The sequence below is a fragment of the Crassostrea angulata genome, chromosome 2, assembly GCF_025612915.1.
Source record: "Crassostrea angulata isolate pt1a10 chromosome 2, ASM2561291v2, whole genome shotgun sequence".
NCBI classification, from domain to species: domain Eukaryota; kingdom Metazoa; phylum Mollusca; class Bivalvia; order Ostreida; family Ostreidae; genus Magallana; species Magallana angulata.
Genome location: NC_069112.1, coordinates 72,342,157 through 72,355,256, shown reverse-complemented (window position 1 = coordinate 72,355,256; position 13,100 = coordinate 72,342,157).

Genomic DNA, 13,100 nt, shown 5'->3' with positions numbered 1-13,100 from the left:
TGTGATGGTGACTACCATTTGCAACTCAAGACAACTTTATATATCCAAAATAATTTACATGTAACTAATGGGTTACACAATGATTTAAAAAAAAATATTGTAATAATAAATTAAAACATTCTATGCAATCGTACATCCCGTGTGTAGATGCTTTAAGTAAAACTTGGAATTTCCTTATAATTATATGGAAATAATAATTTACAATTTTTGAGTTACACTTTGGTGTATTGGAACACTATTCCGAATGTTTCCGAATAAATTTCGAATATCAAAGAACTTAACACATTCTTAAAATATCAGTGTTATTTCCAAGTGACTTCCGAATTACTTTCGTATGAAAATTACAAAATACAGTCTCGCAGTATTCCAAAATATGGAAAGTAATTATTAATAATGCATAAGTATTTAAAACATGTTTATTCTAATTTACATAAAAAATAATAAATGGATCCTGAGTTTGTATAAAATGAATTAAAATTCGTATTTTACGAGGCCAAGTACAATACGAGTTCGCATGCTTTTGGGCAGCGTTTTATTTGTACTGTGACTTTTTTTTTGCTTTGTTGACGCCATGGCGTGATAGATTGAACTGCAAATATTCAGCGAAATTTGTTGGAAACAGCTCGTTTTATGCGTAAAGTTGATATCATATTGTGGAATAAACATAAATGTCTCTAAGTATAAGCTTTATTTGGGCTCGGGTCGAAAACGTGAAGAGGGTTTAGCAAGCCTAGCCCTCTGTCACGTTTTCTCAAGTGAGCTAATCTGATCACATTCTGTAAGTCGTCCGTTTGTCTGTCTGACTGTCCGTCTGGAAACGTTTCACATTTTCACTATCCTCTCAAGTTATAAACAATATAGTTGTTGTCTTAGAAGTTCCTTCATTAAGGTGTAATATCCCTCTGCTATTACTTTTACCATATCTTTTAAAAAAAAACTTCAGATTGATTTTCATGAAAGTCAATATCAATAGATTCAGATGAAACAAAGTTGAAGTGATGAAGCGCTGCTAGATTTTTCAAAAATTGATAATGTGTCTAATCATGTTATGAAGAAAACTAGACATAGTGAATAGAAAAAGCAAAATTTCACCATCGCAGCGTAAAATTAAAAATATTAAATGTAAATGAAAATAATATATAGTTATATATATTGCCAATTCATATTAGAAAACATAATGAAGCGGTGCTTTTTAGTTCAGAATAGCACTTTGTTGCATAGTTTTGTAACAAAAATTGCTTCAATTAGCAAGAGTTATCTATCTTTATCATAGACTATTGAAGGTTTTACATACATATTTCACATACAGTACTTGATAAATTGCCACAGTTTCTAATTAATCAGAAATGTTTTCTGTTTTTAAATTTGGATAAGATAATAGTTCATGTGAATGGATCCATATGTTTTAGAAATGCTAAAAATGTAAACCAGTCGTGAGAGCATTTTGTTATAACACTAAAAGGGGATTAGATGAATGATCTTCCAGTAATTGGTATGATCTCAATATAGGGATATATTGTCTTGAATATAATGTAATATTATTTGTTTAATTTTGTTGTCCCATATCTGCTCTCTCAGATAAGAAAACCCATATTCAATTTTAAACATTTGAAATGTTATGTTTCAAACGATGATAATTAAGTCTAGAGTTTGCTATTGTCTTGGTCAAGTTTTTCTCAATTATAATTCATTAACCTTTGTGAACAAGCTATAAATGGGGAGAGAGAGCAAAATTTCATCCAAAAATCTCTGGCCTAAAACATCAAACACGTTCATGTACTGAACTAGAACATAAAATTTACTAATATTTCTAAAAAAAAAAATAATCCAATGGGGGAGGGGAAGGGGTATACATGTAGACACTGCCTCATTAAAATTTTGATAAATATAATTCGCTTCTTACATTTTTTGTGAAAGTTTTCTTTACTTTTTTACACTTGCCAAAAGTTTGGGTTTGGTTCGTTTGGTTCAAATTTCCTTTTTTTTTTTATAATTGAATATTAAATAAATGTCGCCTTACAATATAAATTGGGGCCCAGCACTTCTTCCCTTATTGCTACATGTCTTAATAATTGTGACTTAACAGAAACAAAGTGAGATTATTTTCTACAGAAGTTATCTCTCTTATCAGAGGGATATTCCACCTTAAGAAAAACAATAGTCAGAGTCATAAACAAAATACTTCATCAAAAGTGTCTTTTCAATGAATAACAATGACACATTTTACATTGGCTGTTAAAATTTAAAAAGATTTGGTTTAACATAACATTACATAAAATGATAAAGTAATACAATTGAAAGTATGACTTACTTGCACTCAATCTTTCTCTGTCAATACTAGGTGAGTTCCTTGTCAAAGTTCGCATTCTCAAAGTGGTGCTAGCAGGGACAGGAGTTGTCCTTGACAAAGTCGTCTTGCTAGTTCTTTTATTAAAAAACGTCACAGTCAAAAACCAAACATGGGGCCACATCGCTCACCTAAGCAACAATTGGCGTTTAAAAGATATTTTGCCATATGACCCTCGGTAGAAGAACAAAAAAAATATATTGTAAAACATTCAATTTTTACACTTTTTTATGCATACACGTAATCTTTGACATTGTACATTTATGAACACTATTTCTACCCTACAGAAGAAAACCTTACGCAAGATATAAAACTAAACATATGGAAGGGGCACACTGTTATCTTCCAATTCCCTATAATTTTGTTCTGGCCCACCCCTCCCCCCTTTTTAAAGATATATATGAGAGCATATAGGTGCAGTTTTTTCATCAACTACTTACTAGTTATTGGTTTTTTTAAAAATATAATTTGTTATTGTATTTTATTGAAGAAAAAAAATCTTATAGATGTGAAAAAGAAAATTGTACTTCAATTCGCTCGATTCTTCAAATTAAAAACATTAAAAAAAAGAATTTATCGTCTCAATTATAATTAAATGACTGTTGTTTACCTGGCGTAGCTCGTTTTGAATACACACCAACTGTCTGAATACAAAGGATAAAGCATTCGTAGAAATTGTTCTTTTATGCTTACGTTGAAATTCTTCCAAGGCTAAATGGGAATAAATTATTAATTAATCCAAGAATTCAAGAATTTTCCCACTTGGATAGTGTAGCTACCTGAGTTGGATCACCAATCAATCAGTGTCACTTGACTTGAGTAACCACTCTTCAAGCCCCACTTAGAATGGGTTGTAGCTTTAAGTTATTTTGAAAAGGATTATCCCACTTAGAGCGTGTAGCAATCTGAGTTGGTTCATCAACTTTTAAGATATTTTTAACTCAAGATTTTTTAAATTCAAAACTTTTTTTGGTAAGTCAATTTGTAATTCATTTTAATTTAGTTACCGATATCTGATTAAAACTAATAATTTCATTTATTAGAAAGTAGTAGTAGTAAACTAATGTATTTGTCTTTATATTTGTTTGTAAAAGGTAGGTATTTCTAAATGAGTAGTCAATAACCAAATTGGAATGATTTCTGAAAAAAACCACTGCATTGTGGGAAGGGGGGGGGGGGGGTAAATCCTCATAAGTGTTTTTTCTGGGGGGTTTTAAAGATTGAGAGTCTAAAAACTGGTGGCATCAAACATCAACATTATTTTTTGGAGTACACTTTTGATGATCAAGGTATTCTTGAGCTTTTTAAAAAAAACTGTATTGCATTTATTCACACTTTTAGTTTTTCTTTTCTCGAAATAAATGCATATTAAAAGTAATTAGATTTCAAAATGTTTGCCAAATAATATATCTCTTTACTTTGATTGTTGTGCTTGGCGTAGAATGAAATTCTTTTTTTTTCCTTGTACGAGGCCAACTTCAAGATGTAGCCTCAATACTTGATCCAACTGCTGGGAAAAAAGGATGACTTGGATCCCCATAGCTTTATGGGAACACCACCCCCTTGGTCGAGTCTAATTACTCTGTGCGTGGAGGTTTTCGATTTGAAGACATCAGAGACCTGAAACAAAATCATCACCAATACCATAAAGTATGCTATAAATATACATCGGTAATAAACAAGAAAAATGTTTATTTAGACAAGTTAAATGAATCAATGTGAGAGTTGATGTTATTTTGCGGTTAAGAATTTCAAGGTCAAAATCTGTTTTAGATGTGTTGTTAGGACGAATAAAACGTTTATGCAGCCCAAAATAAATTTGGTTATGCTTTCCAAATGTTCAATCAATTTTAAGAATTATTTCTTTACATCCTTATGTACATTTAATTAACATTTAAAAACTTACCAATTTTCTTCGACAAAGTAGTATATGGGGATGTCGTGTTTACTGTTAAATGGGCTTTGGTATCTCTAGTGTTAATCTGATGTCTCAGAGGAGGATTGGTAGCACTGGTGGTTTCTTTTGTTGTTTCCATGGAACTGTAAGTTACCTCTAAAATATAAACAATAATGATATATCAAGCTTTTTGAATTCCTAAAAGGTTTATAATTATTTTATTTTATTAATTTTTATTAATATTTAATGATAAAGATAGTGAATATACATTATATTCAAGAAAGAATTTACTTTTTTAAATTTCATATATACCCTTAGACTCGACAGTTTTGTCATTAATTAGATAACACTGCGGGGTTTTCCTTCAAAAACCCAACATGTTCTCAGCAGCTTGAGACTTTTATTCAACCATCTTTTATTATACAATGCCAGTAAGAGTTATAACTCCTACATATAACTCTACTACACATTCCATAGTAGAAAAAAAGTATAATTGACCCGATTGGCCAATCTTATGACGTTAAAAGTCACGTGACTTAATCTTATTCACATTTTCTCACGGTGAAATCAAATATATTGGAGCAAAAATCGCATATGTTCTGTTTGAATAATGCATAGGCGTTATCCATCTAATTCGGTGTATATAAATATCTTCCCTGTAGAAGTTAATAGTTACTTTATTTTTTCTAATTGGCCCTTTGATCACGCGGTTGATCTCCTTTCCGGAGATTTCCATTCGACATTATAGAGGGAAATATTTAAAATATATATAAATACACTTACTATGCAGTCTTTAATCTGGAGATTTATACCGCTAGTAACAACCCCAAAGGCATCAAAGTAAAGGAGATTTCCTTTATTGGATTACATGTATGCCCAAATGGTAAGAAAACTGACAATAACAAAACACACTATTACAATTCAATCTCAAATAACAATACCTAAAAAACAAACATGCAGAATTGTGACAGTTATTGGTGACCATGCTTTCTCTCTCTGTGTGTGTGTCTCTCTCTCTCTCTCTGTGTGTGTCTCTCTCTCTGTGTCTCTCTCTGAGGTCTCTTTTTATGTGACCTTTATTTATTTATTCTGATTTTGGTTTCTTGATCAGTTGTCTGCAATAAAAAGAAAGAGTAATTAAACATTTTGTATAATGTCATATATCAGAAACAAGGTGCATTAGTACAATTTATGTTTCAGCAGTGGGTGCAATATTATTTTTGTATATTTTTTAAAAGTTACTCATATTTCTGACACATTGTTTTGTTTTCTCTTCTCCTCTATCTGTACCTTTTCAAAAGTATTGGTGGGGAATATTTGTTTCAGTTGCGATGATGACACATTTAGGATTGTGCCATTAACCTCGATGAGATTGCTAAAATAAGAATTTGAAATTACATGAAATGATTTCTGTTATAAAATTGAAAAAAAGAAGAAATTCCTTTGAAAACTAGGAATGCTATTTTGTTTTAGTGAATTATTTACAACTTAACTTTTATTTCATTTACTTTCTTATAAAGCAAATACATTACTGCGTTTGATTTTGATGCTTTATGATTATGGTGATATATAAATCTTAAATTTTTAGATTTATCAAAAGAAATATTAGTTATGACTACTTTTAAGTATTAAAAGCCTCCATAAAGTATTCATATATATATATATATATATATATATATATATATATATATATATATATATATATATAATGTTAGAAGAACAATTACTTCAAATATATTAGAAGGGGTGGAGTTGAAGGCCATTTGACCTCGGAATTCATTTGCTGCTTTAATGGCAATGATGTTATAAGTTGTTTCTGCTTCGACAAAAGTGTCTTCTGCGATCGTTCCCCAGAGTGTTAAGTTCGCAGTCCGGTTTTCTGAAGAAATCTGAATCTCCCTGCGAGATTTAGTTGTCTTGGCAACGTCTCCGATCTGCAAGGTTATTTCATGAATTAAAATTAGAAGTACAAGCAATACTTGAAACAGTAAGCAATAATTTAGCTACTGATATTTATGTAATCTGATTAAAGAACTAAACTTTTATTTAAAAAAAAAGATAAAAAGTATGTATTGTATTATGTACCTTTGTAAACATTAAAAACTACTTTCATTTTTAACAAATAAAAACTCTTAAAGCTAAAATTTAAAGGCCGCTGCAAAATTGTGTATATATATATATATATATATATATATATATATATATATATATATATATATATATATATATATATATATATAATTTTGCAGCGGCCTTAAAATTTTAGCTATAAGAGTTTTTATTAGAGGTAAAACAGAAAAAGATAAACTTACATAATACACAAAAACGGGCCCTATGGATAATCGGGTATTGAAGGGCAAAGACGATGCCTCTAGGAAAGTTAGGACCTTTGGTCTGTAAAAGTTCGTGATGATTAGTTCCTCCTCATCAGATCTATCACATGATGTTTGCATGAGCTATATTTTTTGTAAATTAAAAACAAAGTGTCAGAAGGCAAGTCATTTATGTGTTTAGAGCTTAACTGATTGTGGGGATATATCAAAAACAATTATTCAACAGAGTATTATTTTAAAGTATCGTAATAAAGAATTGATCAAAAAAATTATAAACACAAAAATCATGTAGAAAATAATATTTTTGCAAAATATACTTAAATAATATATATAATTATTATGTTATACAATTATGTTTTATAGAGAGATAGATAGATAGAGAGAGGGAGCACTCTAAAAAAAGTTTTACTTAGTAATCATTTTTTACTTAAAATCATATTAATAAGTAATAGGTAATTACTTAACATTTACTTACAAATTTAAAACAATTACTGAACTTCATGTCAATTACTAAATAAAAATATTTTACTTACATTTACTTAATTATGTGTAGAAATGTTTTACTAAGTAATTCCTTTTTACTGATTATTGTTATGAAAAAAGAGACAATCATTTACTAAAAACTGAACATGATTTACTAAGTAATTCCTTTACTGATACTTGTTATGACAAGGAACTATCATATACTTAACATGATTTACTAACTAATTCCTTTACTGATGTTTGTTATGATAAAGAACTCTCATATACTTAAAGCAAAAACAGACTTACTATATATTATGAGAGAGAGAGAGAGAGAGAGAGAGAAAGAGAGAGAGAGTTTGCACACAGACAGGTTGGGCAATACAATAGGAAATTTGAAAGTGACACTTTTCAGAAATGGCATATATCTCCTTTGCTTTCAAAAAGGTATAATTGTCCTTATTTATCAGAATTATATACTTGTCCATGCAAGGTTGTTTTATTGTCTCCACCTTTAAGAATCTTGATTCGCCATTACCAGCAGAGTCATGATCGAGAAGAACTAGATAAATATTGCATTACACGGTGCAATATGTGTACATATCTATCATGTACACATTTGTTTAAAAAGAGCCAAATTAAAATATTGGATTTTTTTTTCAATTTTATAATAATTACATTGCATAAGAATATAATGTCTTAAGCCATAAATTTACTTTCATTGAAATCCATTTTTAAGGAGATCAATGCAGTCTATACATTGCCATATTGATCAATGAGTCAAATCTCAAAACCATTCAGTAACCAAAAAAGTGCTTTAATTAATTCATAGTCATTTTGTACATGATCAGATCTACAAAGCAAATGGTATAGGAATGTGACATTTCTGCTGCTGCCCCCTATAAACATGCAAAGGACAATGGATCAGCATATTATCAATGTGTATGAGCTCATGTCCTTGGGGCATACTCGGGTAAGCTACATGGTATGAAAGAATTTCTTCATTAAAACTTAAAAGTTTCAAACATTTGTAAGTTAAAGTAAATACGTTGAATTTCTGAATCATCAAACCATTATTCTGTGATCCAAATGGATTTCAAAGTCCCAAATTCAGGCATACTGTTTGCAACACCAAATGCAATATCACATTGGTTACAGACAAACTTTTGACCTTTGTACAAAATCCATCCTACCTCATGAACAGACTTAACTTGATTTGCATCAATACCAAAAAAACTTGATAATTTCTCTCTCGAGTTTTCAATTTGCAAAACAGGTTTTGTTTTCCCAAACATGCAATCATTGTTAAACAATGGATGTTTGTCACATAAATTTAATGTACACTCATACATTGCACAACGTTCAGCAATAGATTTTTCAATATTCTTAAAATTGTGACATCCAATCATCCTTTCTTTGATGAAATTATGTTTTGATTCAAATCTCATAGCCCAAACATTACAAAGAGCTCCAAACTTTTCTATGGTTGATGGAAGATGTATTAAATAATGCTGTTTTGGAATAATGTTTTTTTCAGGAAACAATTTTTTAAATTGTTTTAGATGACTTGAAATCATTACCTTCAACATTTGCACTGATTCATAAGATATCAAGGGAGATAATAATATCAATGTAAGTTCACACAACTCTATCAAGAAATGAATGTATTGATTATTGAAAGCACAGTTTAGTTTATCGATGAGAAAAAAAGGAAGCAACCGCATAAGTACTATCATACTTGAAGCAGACTGCTTGAGAGTTGTATCATTTCCATTGATGACTTTGGCTGGAATAGGAGTTGGTTGACTACTTCTATTTGCATAACCATAAGAAAAAAATTCTATTAAATCATTAAGCTCTGTAACAGAGAAAAGCCTATCATCTAACAAAACTTTTAAAACCAATTTGATCTCATACACTGCAACTCCCTCAAAAATAACATGCATGATGTCATGTGGAATTTGCTGAGTTAAGTCAACATTTGGGAAATCACGGGCTACACTTCTGCCATTAATTCCATAGGCACGAGATATGGCATCTCTGACTGACTGAGTTTGTGCCACTGAAAGTTCATAGCACTGTTCATCATAACGATCTAAGTTTCTCTCAATGAAAAGATGCTCTTCAAAATTTGCCTGCATGTCATCAAATGTACATTCACAAGTTCTGCATTTTTGATATGCAAAACCAACACCTATTTCTGCGATTAATTCCATAGGCACGAGATATGGCATCTCTGACTGACTGAGTTTGTGCCACTGAAAGTTCATAGCACTGTTCATCATAACGATCTAAGTTTCTCTCAATGAAAAGATGCTCTTCAAAATTTGCCTGCATGTCATCAAATGTACATTCACAAGTTCTGCATTTTTGATATGCAAAACCAACACCTATTTTGTACCCCCCAAATTCATTAGCAGCCAAAGTATCTCCTACAAAACAATGACACCATCCAGCTATATTGTATTTGCAACTGTTGATGGTCAAAGTTATTCCCCTAGAAAGAGTTTCTAAATCTGGTTTTATTCCTTCTAATACAACATTAAGATTATGCTTATTCATTATACTCCTTTTTATAACCGCCAACAAACGAATTGCTGGTAATCGTGATCGATATAAAACTGGTAGGTTTGCAAGACTGTAATAAAATAAACCGATTTTGTGAGTTCCTGCACGCTTGTTTAGGGGATTGCAAATTTCAACATCATCAAAATACAACACAATTGGCAAAGCTATTTGGTTTTGTTGAAAATTTTGACGCTAGACAGAACCAGTTTGAATATCAGAATAAAACCCATCCATTCTTTCTGCAGGTTGGTTAATTACAAGTTCAAGTATATCTTGGTTTTGCAGCAGTTGTTCAATGCTTTCAATAAGTGGAATATACATAAAAGTGTCTCTAACAACATCTAAATTAGCTTGTCCTCTCTGTCGAACCACTTGAAGCCTTTGGCCAACATGTACTGTCTGTGGCTCCTGCAAGAAGTTGGTTTAAAATAAGTAAGTAAGTAAGTAATTGTTTATTATAGCGACATTATGCAAGACATTTCTATTATATAAAGTATATGTCAAATAATCGTAATTTGCACCCGGCCCCCTATAAGTCACTTTATACAATTGTAACTTTATACATGCATAATTTCAGATTTATATTATATTTACCTATGAACATTGATAAATTACATTTCTGATGTACAAAATTTTAACACATTTACTTTTGAATATTATTTTTCCTGAGCTGGTATGCAGAGTTTATAAATGTAGCAGTTTGTAATGGGTAATTATTGATCAATGAAACAAATAAATATTGACTATTATCAAATTCTTCAAAATTCACCGGCCATATAGAAATATTTGTGTTGTAGATTTTTATACAAAGTGCAGTATAAAAGACAGTGTTTTTCATCTTCAATACATTGTTCTGAACATAATTTTAATTATTCCTCACAAACAGATGGACAATGATATTCCTATAGAACTCATGCATTTTCATGTGGGGCCCTAATTATAAACAAATGTACCTATAGAGTTTGAAACAAAATTTTTATTTTGATGTCAAAATAAACAAGTTTTTAAAAATATAAATGCATACTTACAATGTATAGAAAGTTTTCTTTTATAAACTTCTTTCTCTCATGTGCTGAGACCACTCCACTAAAAGGTAGTTCAATATCAAATATTTCACCGAAGGTGCGCTCAGATATATCAGTGTCTAAGTCCTGCATAAAGTGACGTAATCTGGTCCTCAGTATGTGCATATAACTCTCTACAATGTTATTCACCCCACTGGCAACATCTTCGGCAGCTGTCTGCAAAAAAGTACAAAGAATACAGAATCATTATTTGAGGTTTATTTGTTTTTTGTTTTTTCTTTATAAAAATGCAGTCTTGTGAAAAAAAATCCCAATAAGCCCAAAGGGCTTTTATTACCTGATATCATAAACAAACTAGAAAACTGACCAGTCAGGAAGGGCCCCGCTATGACAATTAATATAGAGAAGTGAAAAAAACTTTGAATTCCATCCTCTTTATATTAACAATGATGAAAAATAAATGCCCGGCAGAAGATGTAAAGAACTGGAATATATAGGATCTCGTGATTTGTAGTTGGATATGATTTTCATCCAACAATTAAAGTGTTTTTTTCTTGAGCCTTAGTGAGGGGATAAAACACACAAGTTGGATAAAAATCATATTATACTACAAATCATGAGATTCTATTTATCCCATATTTTATACACCGCAATCAATGTTTACACTGTTTATAAAACTCTACATTATTTTTACTTCATTATGCCTAGGCAAATCCCATTGTAAAGTCACAACTGTGGAATATCAAAAAAATATCCAATGAGTCATATCCACGGGATAAAGTGGGTTAACATGGGATGAAATAAAATTTGTTAAAAAAACAAAGAATTGATACCAATGCAATGATACCTAGGCTTTGCCTCTATTCAATAAAACTATCATAAATCATTGTGTACGGTATTTTAACCAAAAAAAATATGAATATTATATTTCAAATCCATATTTCAAAGAATGTACACAATACTACACATCATTCAAAATTGACCTTAACTTCAAAACAAAGTTCATTTGCAGACACAGGCAGTGCAGTAATTAATCTCAATGTGACAGATAAAGATAAAGCTTAGGATTTTCTTCCTGTGGAAGGTTAATTAATCCCAAAGGACAAATATTGCACAGCCTTCCATGTATACAATGATAACATTCTCAGCAGTTATCTCTCTTTGTCCATTCATTCTCAGCAGTTATCTCTCTTTGCCCATTCTTCTTATGCATAGTTAGGAATCTACCCCACCACCCCAGCTCCAAACCAGAAGACATAGAGAACCAAACTTAGCATCAAAATATGTATTTCTGCCTACTGAACTACCATACCAAATTTGAACTTGATTGGGCAACCATAAAAAAAGTTATTAGAAAAAAACAGGAAATTTGTGGACGGAAGAGTGACAGACGGACGGACGGACAGAAGGACGGACGGACAGAGTGATTACTATAGGGCACCCGCAAATCCTTGCGGGGCCCTAAATATTAATTTTTGATGGCTTATTATTCAAATGCCAGAGTAACCATCATGTGTAGTGTTTTCATGGACAAAACCATAGAAAATGTGTATATTTTTGTTTACATAGTCATATAGAGGTCTTAATACATATGTGTATAATCGTGAGAAGCACATCTCACTGATTTAAAAATCTTGCTTTTGATATAAACTAAATGAAAATATAATAAAATTTCAGCACTCGTAATTTTATATTCCCGTGATTAGATGCAAAACAGTTGAATAGTGGAATTAAGTACTTGCATAAAAAAGGAATCTACAGTATAAATTATCTTATCTTTTATCTTCACTAAAACATAATAATATTACTATCCCCTTTTCACTCTGTTGAAATTTTACTTTACTCACTTCTCTTTATCTTTTAACAAGCAGTGAACCCTACTCAGAGTACTCAGAATTGAGGGCGAGTAGTATCGAGAGATAGATAGATAGATAGATAGATAGATAGATAGATAGATAGATAAACATGAATGTATAATATATGCACTTTGAATAAAAATTATGAATGAACGACAATATATAACATTACGAATATCAACATATATACCTCACGTATCCTGTACATTTCTTTTAGATTCATGATGAGCTTTGCGTTTGACAAAATAATCATCTGTGTAATTGTCCTGCATATTATCCTCTTCATCATTTTCATGATCATTATAACCATCCATGTTCATGGGAACATCCATAGCCTACAATACCATAACTTGTTTATTAAACAAAGGTTTTTTTTTAATATTTGAGAATTCAGTGCAAAAGAAGGAGAACATCTACTGACCCACTGTACATGTAATATTTACAAATTTAAAGAAAAAAAAACAGCTGAATAGTCTTACCATTTCGAGATCGTTCGTTTCATGAACCGAAACATTATTATGAACACGGGCTGTCTGTGCATCATTCGTTTCTTGAACTGGTGTATTGTTTACAACAAACTCTGCCTGTGTATCCAACATATCCAAGTGGTAT